The sequence below is a fragment of the Oryctolagus cuniculus genome, chromosome 13 (genome assembly GCF_051225735.1).
Source record: "Oryctolagus cuniculus isolate XC-2025 breed Fujian yellow rabbit chromosome 13, ASM5122573v1, whole genome shotgun sequence".
Taxonomy (NCBI): Eukaryota; Metazoa; Chordata; class Mammalia; order Lagomorpha; family Leporidae; genus Oryctolagus; species Oryctolagus cuniculus.
Genome location: NC_142879.1, coordinates 6827483 through 6840951, shown reverse-complemented (window position 1 = coordinate 6840951; position 13469 = coordinate 6827483). Strand labels below are relative to the sequence as shown.

Genomic DNA, 13469 nt, shown 5'->3' with positions numbered 1-13469 from the left:
GGCGTAGCCATCTTAATATCGGACAACATAAACTTTACCACAAAAACTGTTAAGAGAGACAAAGAGGGACACTATATAATGATGAAGGGATCAATTCAACAGGAAGATATAACAATTATCAATGTATATGCACCTAATTACAGGGCACTGGTCTATTTAAAAGATTTGTTAAGGAACTTAAAGGGAGACTTAGACCCCAATACAATAGTACTGGGGGACTTCAATACTCCACTCTCAGAAATAGACAGATCAACAGGACAGAAGATCAACAAGGATACAGTAGATTTAAATGACACTACAGCCCAAATGGATCTAACAGATATCTACAGAACTTTCAATCCTACAGCTAAAGATTTTACATTCTTCTCAGCAGTACATGGAACCTTCTCTAGGATTGACCACATACTAGGCCATAAAGCAAGTCTCAGCAAATTCAAAAGAGTTAGAATCATACCATGCAGCTTCTCAGACCATAAAGGAATGAAGTTGGAAATTAGCAACTCAGGAATCCCTAGAGTATACGCAAACACATGGAGATTGAACAACATGCTCCTGAATGAACAATGGGTCATAGAAGAAATCAAAAGAGAAATCAAAAACTTTCTGGAAGTAAATGAGGATAACAGCACAACATACCAAAACTTATGGGACGCAGCAAAAGCAGTGTTAAGAGGAAAGTTTATAACAATAGGTGCCTACATCAAGAAATTGGAAGGGCACCAAATAGATGAGCTTTCAATTCACCTCAAGGATCTAGAAAATCTACAGCAAACCAGACCCAAATATAGTAGGAGAAGAGAAATAATTAAAATCAGAGAAGAAATCAACAAGATTGAATCCAAAAAACATTACAAAAGATCAGCCAAATGAGGAGCTGGTTTTTTGAAAAAATTAACAAAATTGACACCCCATTGGCCCAACTAACTAAAAAAAGAAGAGAAAAGACCCAAATCAATAAAATCAGAGATGAAAAAGGAAATGTAACAACAGACACCACAGAAATAAAAAGAATCATCAGAAATTACTACAAGGACTTGTATGCCAGCAAAGAGGGAAACCTATCAGAGATGGATAGATTCCTGGACACATGCAACCTACATAATTGAACCAGGAAGACATCGAAAACCTAAACAGACCCATAACTGAGACAGAAATTGAAACAGTAATAAAGGCCCTCCCAACAAAGAAAAGCCCAGGACCAGATGGATTCACTGCTGAATTCTACCAGACATTTAAAGAAGAACTAATCCCATTTCTTCTCAAACTATTCAGAACAATCGAAAAAGAGGGAGTCCTCCCAAATTCTTTCTATGAAGCCAGCATCACCTTAATTCCTAAGCCAGAAAAAGATGCAGCACTGAAAGAGAATTACAGACCACTATCCCTGATGAACATAGATGCAAAAATCCTCAATAAAATTCTCGCCAATAGAATGCAACAACACATCAGAATGGTCCTAAGCTTTTTTTTTTTTTGTGAGGTTCTTTATTACTGACTCAATTTTGGGCTTGGTTATTGGTCTATTTAGATTCCTTATGTCTTCTTGATTCAATTTTGGTAGATTGTAGGTATCCAGAAATCTGTTTATTTCTTCTAGATTTTCCAATTTGTTGGCCTGTAGTTGTTTGTAGTAATTACTGATGATTCTTTTCCTGTGGTATCTGTTGCAACATCTCCTTTTTTCACCTCTGATGTTATTAATTTGTTATATTCTCTTTTGTCTGAAATTTGGATGACTAGTTCTGCTCGTTTTTGCTTTCTGTGACATGGAGCAGCTTTTTCCATCCTTTCACTTTCAGTCTGCGTGTATATTCATTGGTGAGGTGTGTTTCTTGCAGGCAGCAAGTAGACTGGTCTTATATTTTTAATCCATTCAGCCAGGCTTTATGTTTTAATTGGAGAATTTAGGCCATTTATATTTTGCATAATTATTAATAAGTAATGATTTTCTCTGGTCATTTTCACTATATATGCCTATTGTTTGCTTTGGATTTCCTTTGTACTTCTGCCAGGTGATTTTGTGCCTTCACATTCTTTCATAATAATGACTATCTTTCTGTGTTTACATCTGTAGCACATCCTTAAGTATCGTTTGTAAGGCTGGACCAGTGGTGACAAATTCCTTCGATATCTGTTCATTTGGAACTTCTTTATTTCGCCTTCATTTATAAATGAGAACTTTGCAGGGTACAATATTCTTGGTTGACTTTTTTTTTTCTTGTAGGACTTGAATTATGTCTCTCCTTTCTCTCCTAGCCTGTAAGGTTTCTGATGAGAAATCAGCTCTCAGTCCAATCGGAGTGTCTCTGAAGGTAATCTAGAGTTTCCTTTGTGCACACTTTAGAATCTTCTTTATGTTTTGTTGCTGTACAGTTGACTATAGTGTTTCATGGTGAAGACCTTTTACGGTCATGACCATTAGGAATTATATGTGCTTCCTTACTTGAATGCCCCTTTCTTTCTCCAAATTAGAATTTTTCTGCTGTTATTTCACTCAATAGGCCTTCTAATCCATTCTGTCATTCTTCACCTTCCGGGAATCCTATAATCCATATATTAGGTTGCTTGACAGTATCCCATAAATCTCAAACAGTATTTTCACTTTAATTTTTTTCTTCTTCCTTTTATTGGTCTTCTATCTCAGATATTCTTTATTCTGCCTCACCAAGTCTGTTGTTAAGGCTTTCCACTATATTTTATTTGACATATTGAATGTTTCATATCTAATATTTCAGCTTGATTCTCTTTATAAATCTATCTTCCAGTAAAATTTTTCATATATGTCATATCTGGGTTACTTTAACTCATGAAATTCCTTATCTTTAATTTTGAGTAATCTTATGATCATTGTTTTTAATTCCTCCTCAGGCATTTCAACTGTTGTTTTCCCTCACAATCTAATGTTGAAGTGTTTTGTGCTCCTTTGTGGCAGTCACGTTGTCTTCCTTGTTCATGTTTCTGATATTTCTATATTTAGTTTTAGGCATTTGTGCAACCACTTGTTGACTTTCTACTCTGAGGGCTTTTATCTTTGAAATATCCTCTTTGGCTCAGTGGAGTGTCGGCTCCTTTAGTAGGTATTCTGAGGCATGTGTTGGGTGTGGCCAAGGAGCGCCAGTCAGTGCTCAGAGGTGGTGCAGGAGTCCAGGATGACACCAGATTGGGAGTGGTGGATCTCCTCTGTTGCCAGCAGGATGGATGGTGTGGTCATGCTTGCTGGTGTGATCACTGACTCATCTCCTCTGTGCAAAGTGATCAGTGCCCAGGGTGGGCACACAGTGGCTGGCTACATACCCCTCCCATGCAGGTGCAGGAACTGCGCAAAGGACCTGTGTAGTCCTCATTGTGAGCACAGAACCCTCTTCACTAACCTTTCCCAGACACTCAGGGAACTCTGAGACTGAATCCAGACACAGTAATTGCCCGGAGACCCAGCTATGCCCCATGTACTATTGTGCAGTCACAGAATTCCCACAGTCATAGCATGCAGGACTCACACAGTCACAGGAAGGATGGGAATCCACTCTCAGCCCCACAGAAGGGGCCGAAATATTTCCAGAGCCAGCTGCCTGTTGGTGTTTCACCTTGGCAGTTTGAGTTCAGGCTCAAGTGACAAACTGAAGGAAGGGGAGTGCTTCACACGCATAAGTGGCAGGGGCCCAAGTACTTGAGACATCTTCCACTGCCTTCACAGTGGTAGTAGCAGGAAGCTGAATTGGAAGTAGAGTCCCTGGAATTTAAACTGGCACTCCAGTGTAGAACAGGAACATTGCAAGCAGCTTGACCCACTGCACCACAACACTGGTCCCTTTCCTGTGTTTTCATCAGGGAATAGTACAGTGTCAGGTCTGTCTTTAAGTCTGTAATTGGTTTTGAGTTTACTTTTGTGCATAGTATAATTCACAGGGATGGGACTTACTTTTTTTTTTTTCTGTGAAGGGGCATTTGGATATTTACAACACCATTTGTGTAGGCCTTACAATATCATCAACTTAAAATTTAGCCTACTGTATTTTTTAATTTTTTTTTTAAATTTTGAGTCTTGCCTGTGGTCGCCTTGGCAGGGCCAGCCAGGTCAGATATTTTCTCAGGCCTTCTATGGCTGCAGGCTGGGTGTTCCCTACCCCTGGATAACATAAAGGTTCAGTTTTGTTATTTTGATGTGGCTATTCCTTTTTCAAATACTGTTTGTTGAAGAAACTATTTTTCCCATTGCTGTTTCTTACCCTCCTCTGGATTTTCAGTGAACTGAATACACAGAATTATCCCTGGACTGTCTCTTCTCTTCCATTGGTCTATTTCTTGTCAAGGAAATAGAAAAACTGGACCTTGTTAATTCTTTGTGGAGATAAAAAGATGATGCAACCACTGTGGAGAACAATATGGGAGTTCCTCAAAAAATTAAAAGTAGAATTTCCATCTAGTCTTCTGATTATTTATAGAAAAGAGTTGAATAAGAGTCCTGAAGAAATATTGCCACTCCCATAATAATCAAGATGTAGAAACAACCTAAATATCCTCCAAAAGATGAATGAATAAAGGTAGTATTTCGTATGCATAGAGTTGATGAGTATGCATGCTCTCCTACTTACAAAATAAAAAATTCTGAAATACGTGGAAGCATGGGTGAACCTGGAGTCTATTGGTTTAAGTGAATAAGCCAGGCACAAAAGATAATCAGTGCATGATTTCACTTATGAAATACGTGAAATAGTCCGAAAGTTAGGTACAAAAGCTAAACTTTTAGTTTCCAATAGAGGAGGGTAGTGAAAGGGGAAGTTGCTGATCACTGGGTATAAATTTCCATAAGCTAGAAGAATAAATCCTAAGGACCCACTGTACAGGACTGCACCTGTAGTTGAAAATATTGTATTATATATGTAAAAATAGAAGGGGAGCTCTCATGTTAAACGTTCTACTGCAGTGAATTTTTAATGAAAAAATACTGTAAGTACATTATTCCTGCCTCCAAAATGAAAGAGGTTTAGCTAAGCCTGATATTATATGTAAAATGAACACAAGATCCTTAGAGTTACAGAGGGGATGGCAGACTTCCTAGGGACCTCAAGGCTCCAGAGAAAGCAGTGCGAAGATTTCTGATTTCTCCTATGGTTGTATCTTTTCTTTTTGTTTTGATTGCCTTTTATGTCATGGACTGTATGGTGAGTCACCAGAAACTGGAAAATACATATGAGAACAGACAAAAGAAATGTCTGCTCTAGTCAAAGACCCAGAAAACAACAGCCTAGCTATACAGAAAATGTTATAGTTTGTTTTCCTAAAACAGATGGATACCTCACAAAACTGCAGCCCTGACGTGGTCCTGCCATCCAAGTTGAAGTAGGGAGGCTGGATTGATACCCTCACTAGGTGCCAAAGAGGTGCTGCAAACCCCCTATCGAGATGATCTGATACGGGGTCAAGTGGAACTTTTGTAGTCCTATCCCCATTGGATGACAATGATTACTCCATTCCTGTTGTGTCGGAGAATGCCTAGTGTAGAATCAAGACTGTGATCACCCAATGACTAGCAATCCCACCCCCTGAAGTGTCAGGACGGAATGTGTGCAGGGAATTAATGAGGTTCCATCCCTGCTACCATGATGGTCTCAGCAGAAACCTTATGAGAGCCCTGTTCCTTCCCTACCCATAAGTAATGAGGAGCTGCTGTCGCAGGAGATTGAGTGAAACATAGCACCTGGACCCAAATTGGCATTAACCAGATGCTATTCTTACCTGTTTGAGAAGTTTCAGAATAACTGACTAAAACACTCTTAAATAAGACAGTGATTCATAACATAGTACTCAAAACAGTCAGATCCCAATTGAAATTTACTTATATAAAGTACTAGGAAATTTTCAGCTGAAATGTGAGAAGACCATCAGTAGATTATACCTTTGCAAGAATTAGCTGGGAGTGATTTTTAAAGCAGCCATCACAAATAGGCTCCAATGAGCACTTACAGACATGCTTGAAATGAAAGAAATGCAATGCCTCAGTCTGAGAACACAGGCTCACTGCTGAGTGGAAGGTAACACAGACCTCTCCACTGTGGTAAAATTCTAGTGCTTCTGACACCAATTGCACTTTTGGGAGTTTCCCAAAACTATCTTCAGTTTGGATAATTCACTAAAAGAACTCATAGACCTTACTGATAGGTATTGTACTCAGCGTGACAGCTTCTTTTAAGAAATGGACACAGGCTAAAGCCAGCTGGTGGAAGTGCATAGTGGAGAATCTGGGCCAGGATGTGTTACATTCCTGGCATTGAGTTGGGACCATGTGCATGGTGCACTGCCCACCAGGAAAACTCAGCCTCAGTGTGCAGAGTTTTCCCTGTGGATCTGTCACAAAGGCATAATAGATGAATTGGCTGCCCAATGGAGTGATCTCAGTCTCCAGGTGAACTACTGTGTAAGCCAAATTCTCCACTCTAAATCATTGTGTTGCTCTTTCTGGGATGGCCATTCCTCACTCTGAATCTTCTCTGTGGTGGCAAGGCTAATGTCTACTAGCATTGTAGGCTTCCCTGTAATAACCCAAGGCTCCAAGCAAGCCAAGCCTCTGATGCCTGGCATAGCTGACATGACCTTACATACACTTTACTTAAATGCCCCCTGATTTTGGGCACTCAGCAAAGAAAGAAATACTATAAAGACTAGAGGGAAATTTTAAAAGTGAGAATTATAACAAATCAGTCAAAAGATGGGATTGACAACAGAATGAAACATAATCAGTGAATTTGAAGATAGAACAATAGGAGTCATCCAATTTTAACATCAGAGAAAATACACACACACACACATACACACACACGAACACACAAAAGACAAGTGACACAGCATAGGGATTGTGAAACTAACCAAAGGTCAAACTTTCCTGTCATTGGAGACCTACAAAGAGAGGAGAACAATGGAGATACTAAAAATTAGCCAGATACAAAATAGTTGAACATACCCCAAACTGAACAAAAAAATGTGTAGTTTAAGAAGTTGAGGGGCCAGCACTGTGCCATAGTGGACTAAGCCTCCACCTGTGATGCCTGTATCCCATATGGGCACTGGCTCAAGTCCCCAGCTGCTCCTCTTCTGAGTCAGCTCTCTGCTAAGGCCTGGGAAAGCAACGGAAGATGGCACAAGAGCTTAGGCCCCTGCACCCGGGTGGGAGACCCCGAAGAAGCTCCTGGCTTCAGACCAACCCAGCTCCCACCATGGCAGCCATTTGGGACCAAACCAGCAGGTAGAAAACCGTTCCTTCTGTCTCTCTCTCTCTGTAACTCTACCTGTCAAGTAAATAAATAAACCTTTTTTGGCTTTTTTTGAAAGCTGAACACCAAACAAGATAAATACAGATTTCCACACCAACATACATCAGTCTGCTGCAAACAAAGACCAGGAGAGAGAGATATTTTGGAAGCTGAGAGAACAATATCTTAATAAAAATAGAAACTGATCTGAATGATTTCTTACCAAATGTCATTGAAACCAGAACAGTGTGTCAGACATGTTCCGAGTGCTGATTGGAAAGAGTTTTGACCCAGGATCTGACTTCACAGTGAAAGTATCCTTCAGTTATTAAAGGGATGCCAATCATATGCAGATGAAGGAGAGTTAAGATGATTTGTCACAAGAGACCTATCCCATACTACGGGGCAGAAGACAATCCCTAACTGAAAGGAAATGATAAAAGAAGGTATCCTAACAAGAATGCATAAAGAACAAAGCAACAGTTTAGTAAAAAGTTAATCATTAACTTTCCTTTTCTTCTTGAGTTTTCTAAATTATATCTGATGGTCAAAGCAAGAATCTTTGTTATCTGATATGCATCTCAACTATAAACAAAGTGAATTACAAACAAATGAGGATAAAAGAATTTGTAGAGAGTACGTTTTCAATACATTATTCAAACGGGTAAAATGCCTATGCTAGTTCACTGTGATAAATTATATATATAAAATGTAATTCCTACTGCAACTTTTCAAAACAAACCTAAAAAGTGCATATAACCCTAAAATACTACAGATAAATCAAATAATTTTAAAGAAAATTTCATAAGTTGCAGAAAGACCAAAACATAAAAAAGCCAAAACAAGAACCAAGAACAACACAATAATATGGCAGAGCCAAATATTTGCATATTAGCAATTACATGTAATTTTTTTTTACTTTTTAAACTTTTATTTAGTAAATATAATTTTCAAAAATACAGTTTATGGATTACAATGGCTTCCCCTCCACCCCATAACTTCCCTCCCACTCGCACCCCTCCCATCTCCTGCTCCCTCTCCCATCCCATTCACATCAAGATTCATTTTCAATTATCTTTATATACAGAAGATCGATTTAGTATATATTAAGTAAAGATTTCATCAGTTTGCACCCACACAGAACATAAAGTGTAAAATACTGTTTCAATACTAGTTATAGCATTACTTCACATTGGACAACACATTAAGGACAGAGATCCCACATGAGGAGTAAGTACACAGTGACTCCTGTTGTTGACTTAACAATTTGACACTCTTGTTTATGGCGTAAGTAATCTCCCTAGGCTCTAGTCATGAGTTGTCAAGGCTATGGAAGCCTTTTGAGTTCGCTGACTTCGATCTTATTCAGACAAGGTCATAGTCAAAGTGGAAGTTCTCTCCTCCCTTCGGAGAAAAGTACCTCCCTCTTTGATGGCCCCGTTATTTCTACTGGGATCTCACTCTTGGAGATCTTTCATTTAGGTTTTTTTTTTTTTTTTTTTTTTTGCCAGAGTGTCTTGGCTTTCCATGCCTAAAATGTAATTGAAATTGTTTACATTATTTTTATGACTCAGAAACAACCAAAATGTTCCTCATTGGGTCAGTGTGTAGTTAGTGCACTCATATCATGAAATTGTGCTTATTGATAGCAAGGAATGAACTGTGAAATTGATAAACACAACAAATTTGATAAATCTTCAATGTATTTTACTGAGTGGAAAAAAATTCCAATCTCAAAAGACCTCATGTTGATTTTACTTGTGTAATTTTTTCAAAATGATAGAATTATGGGAAAATTATTCGATAGTGTTTTCCAGAGATTAGAGATGGTTGGAAGTAGGATTGGTGTGACTCTTTGTGATGATAGCTTAGTTTTGTATCTTGATTGTGGCAACAGCTAATTTATTAATCTTTATGATAAAGTGGCATAGGACCATACACATGTGTCATATTAAATCCACGTGAATTTCCTGGCTCTGATGTTGTGCTATGTTTACATAAAATGTGGTCACTTGTAGGGCCTGGATAAAAGGTACACCTAATTCTCCTTCTCCCTATAGCTTCCTTAAATTTTTATTGTTTGAAAGTGAAATGTTAAAAGAAGGTACCTTAGCACATGTGTTTATCTAATATTTACCAGTATTGCTAATACTTTAGTTTCTAAAGATTTGAAAAATCAGTTGGATTTAGTGATTGTTTTGGTTATTTTAACTAGCTAATTCAAAGTGATTTATCCAGAAATTTTATGTACTAGTGCAGGTAAACCTCACCAGTCTTTTCTGGAGGTTAGTCTTGTTACTTGTGAAATAGATAGCTTCCCTGAATTTGTTACTGGTCCTGTAAGAGGCCTTATTCTCCTGAAAACATTCTCATATACCGTAATAGTGAGATAGGTAGCATTCACTTCCTTAATTGAACTCATTGCTATGACATGAGAGGATGATAAGACATTTTTATCTTCTCAAGATGGCAAAGTGGTAACAGCCCAACATCATGCCCCTTGCTAAAATCCAAAATTTCCAGGAAGATCAGTGGCCAGATCCATTTCAGGGAGGCTTTAGGAACCTGCACTTGGCAACTCCTCTGTGCTGAGGAGCTGTGGTATAAAATCAGAGGGGATGGGGCTGTCTGGTTCCTGGAGAAAGTGTAGAAGGTAGGATTCATAGTCCATTAGTTCTCCAGGTGACTGTCAGGTAGTGAGGGGGCCAGCTGCCTCTCTCCCACTTGTGAACAGAACAAGCATCAATTGTTCCCGGCCCCTAGTCAATTGAGACTTGACTTATTTCAAGAGAAAAAAATATAGGATTAGCTCTCCTTATGTCACAGGGGCAAAGGAGGGCTGACTCATAATTTACCATAACGTGTTTTCTAAGAAAGCGGTCTCTGAACCAGAACACCCCATGTGCTCATTCAGGATAAAATGAATAATAGTAGTACAAACTCAACAAGAGTACACCACACAGAACAGGAAATTGGGCCACAAGTAGGGTGACAGCCTTTTCCAAGATCACAGGAACTGAAAGTAGATTGACTCCAGGTTCCATTCATTGAACCACTACCATGCGGTGGGGAGAGGGAAAATGATTTTTATCAAGTTCATAAGCTAATCGGGTAAGAAGTGCCTTGCCTGTTTTTCACAGCAGATACATTTTACCCTAAAGAAGATTCACTTTATATGCAAAGCAAATTTTGTGTTGTTTTCACACAGTGATTCCTTAGGGATTTTTTAATTAGATTGATGAAAATTTGAGATTCCTTTTAATAATTTAAAATAAGGAAATAGAGCATTAATAATTACTGCTTTGTGTCCCTGGGATGGAAAAGGAATGCTAAGACCTGGTTTGCCGTAGCTATTCAAAGAGACCTGGGAATACCACATTTAAGATTACAAACAGTCTCTGGGGCACCTCATATAATTATGTTTTCCTTATTATTTTGCAAGGTGTTAATTGCCTAGTAGTAATTATCTTCCCGTGTGACTGTCAAGAAATGTAATCAATAGTTAAGATCAGGGGGACCAAGCTGTCATGGTTTCTGTGACCAATATCCTTTTCTCACCGCTGGCAAGGTGTTTCTGTTTTAATAAAATGAACAGGTGCAAATGTACAAGGTTTCACCGGAAAGCTTCTAGCTAAATCAGTTCATCTCATAGTTCTGAAATTAATATGTAGCCAATCGGAACTTTGAATTATAATTGCCTCATTTTCTAACTTAAATACATTATGGGCCTCCCGCTAGCACTGCACCTGGCAAATCTACTTATTAAAGTTATGAAAGGAAGAGTTTGCTGAGATATTTTAAATATTATGCTGACATTGTAATAAAAGAAAGGAGGAAGGTAAGCATGATCTAATTCTACTGGTGTCTGCTCAGTTTCGGATATAGTGTTATTCCTGCAAAGCTGATAATCAAATTTCATTCATGGAAATATGTCAGATAATTTTCTACAAAGTAAAACCCACTAAATTTAAATATATCCCTTCCCTAGTTCTTCAATATATTTTCTATTTTTCAAATAATATTTTATCATTTAAACCTCCCAATTTCTTTAATTTTCTTTTTTTCACAAATCCATCTTCTTGAATGTCTATAGTAGCTTCCTGTACCTGTATATATACTTACATAAGCAACGGATAGAGGCTGTGAGGATGATGGAATTCAATTTCTGTCGCTGCGTGAGCAAAGCCATCATGTGCAATCTGAGATGTGATTAATCTTCATCATCAAGCAAGGAAGATGCAGAGCCAGGATTCGGATTTTTGGCATCACTGTCTTTACCCAAGGCCTTGATACTTTTCTATGCTCTTTTGTAGAGGCCGGAAATAATTACCTGATGGGTTTGAGTTTATATTAACAAAAACTTTCACTTGCAGCATGTGGCATTACAACTCACCCGTACAAGGCAGTTATACTGGATAAAAATAGATATATTTCTATGTTATATATAAATATAGTTGTATAGTTATTTATATAAATATAGTTGCACTGGACAAATATTTGAAATGCATATGATTATAATACTAACTGTAGTAACAACGATGTGCACCGATATTCAGGAGGAAAAATAAACATATATTGAATATGGGAGGAGTCATAAATCTAAATATAATAATATTGAAAGATAGATTGTTAACTAAGTATTTTGTCCAAGTAGTCACAAATGATATACCAAAACAGGTGATGAAAATGTGTTACAGAATTCATAATAATTTGGCTTTTAGAATAACAAATCGATACAAATAATGCTTATTATCAATATATTCATTGCCTGGTATTCATGCTGCAACAGGAAATACTTGTTCCCAAAAGAACCTAGTTAAAATCAGGCTTGAGTTCAGTTTTTAAAGCTTGCAGGCTTAGTAATATGCATATGGGATTATAGTATTTATTACCAATACTTAATGTTTTTCATTATTTTATGTGATTTTAGCTTTTCTGTTAAAACTATGCATTAAAAAGAAAGCATTTTTATTGAGTTTTTGAAAAATCACTTTAACATTGAGTTCCAAAACAATTATTTGGATACATACATTAGTTATCCCTACATTGTTTTGTCCTCCTGACACTTACAAAATTGTGTAGAAAAATTGAGATTCTTCCATGACAAAGGAACAAACAATAAAAGATTATTTGGATTCTGTGATCGACTGGTGCAGTAGCAAAGAATGATGCCCACCCAAGTTATCTGTTGGTAAAACTGTCCTGTGCAGTTGCCTGCAGGGGAAGTAATTTGCTCCTGCAATTTTAGCTCTACCAAAAGAGGTTAAAGAACACAGCCTTTGTGGTTTGTGTTGATGGCTAATGACTGTGTTTACCCATGTGTTAAAGAAACAGAGTTCTCTTGAGGATTGGAAAGGGACAAAGTCCAGAAATTTCAGACCTCCATAATTAAAAGTGCTAACTGCTTCTTCATCCCAACCATTAAAATGTGAGAATGAGAAAGCCTCAGAGACACAGCCATAAAAGATCAGAATAAGGACCTGGTTCCTTTAGAACCTTGGCAGTCTCCAGGTAGCCAGTCGCCTGTGCATCTATGAAAGGCAGAAAGGCAAAAATGGACAGGAATGCAGCAGATCTGGGAGCTATCTTTGGAAAATGACTGTGGTTGAGGTTGCCAGCATAGGGTAATAATAATGGGAGTCTCCCAGAAAATACAGCTGAGGCTTGATGAAGGACTCTGCCATTGAGGGTTTCAAGTTGATTGCATACAGTGACTTGCTAGTGTCTCCCATTCCTATCATTTATGACAAGATGGTAGTGTGTACTGTGGTATTTCTGTCCTTTTTATACCATTGAATCTGGTCATGGAAGGAAAATAATCCTTTTAGCTTACCGATTGGTGACTCAGTTGGAACCATGTCAGTCCCATGGCAGACTGCCCACATCTCTCAGTAAACCTGCCCTTTGTAGGTGACACCATTTTGTCACATCTGATTCACGTTCCCTAGGGCATGAATGGTGGAGTACGTTCTGTGTGGGAAGAAGCAGGGGCACCAGGAAGATATTCGGTGAACAATAGGGTAGACTTTAGGGACTTCAATGTCCACCAAGTATTCTTGCTCCCGTAGTTGTCTGAGTCCTCTTGCAGTTAAATGATGCTATGTGATAGATTTTGACAAGGGGCAAATGAAAGTGAAAGTTGCTGTACATGAGCTGAGGAAGTAAGTGAAAACACGGGTAAGTGCAGTCATTCTGTCTTCGGTGAGACACGAAAGGCCTTGT

At 38.2% G+C, this 13469-nt stretch overlaps 1 protein-coding gene across 10 annotated transcripts in view; it reads left to right on the top strand.

Moving 5' to 3' along the window:
- BRINP3 (BMP/retinoic acid inducible neural specific 3) overlaps nt 1-13469 on the top strand; it is a 556809-nt gene that overhangs the window by 437453 nt on the left and 105887 nt on the right. The window lies entirely within an intron of this gene.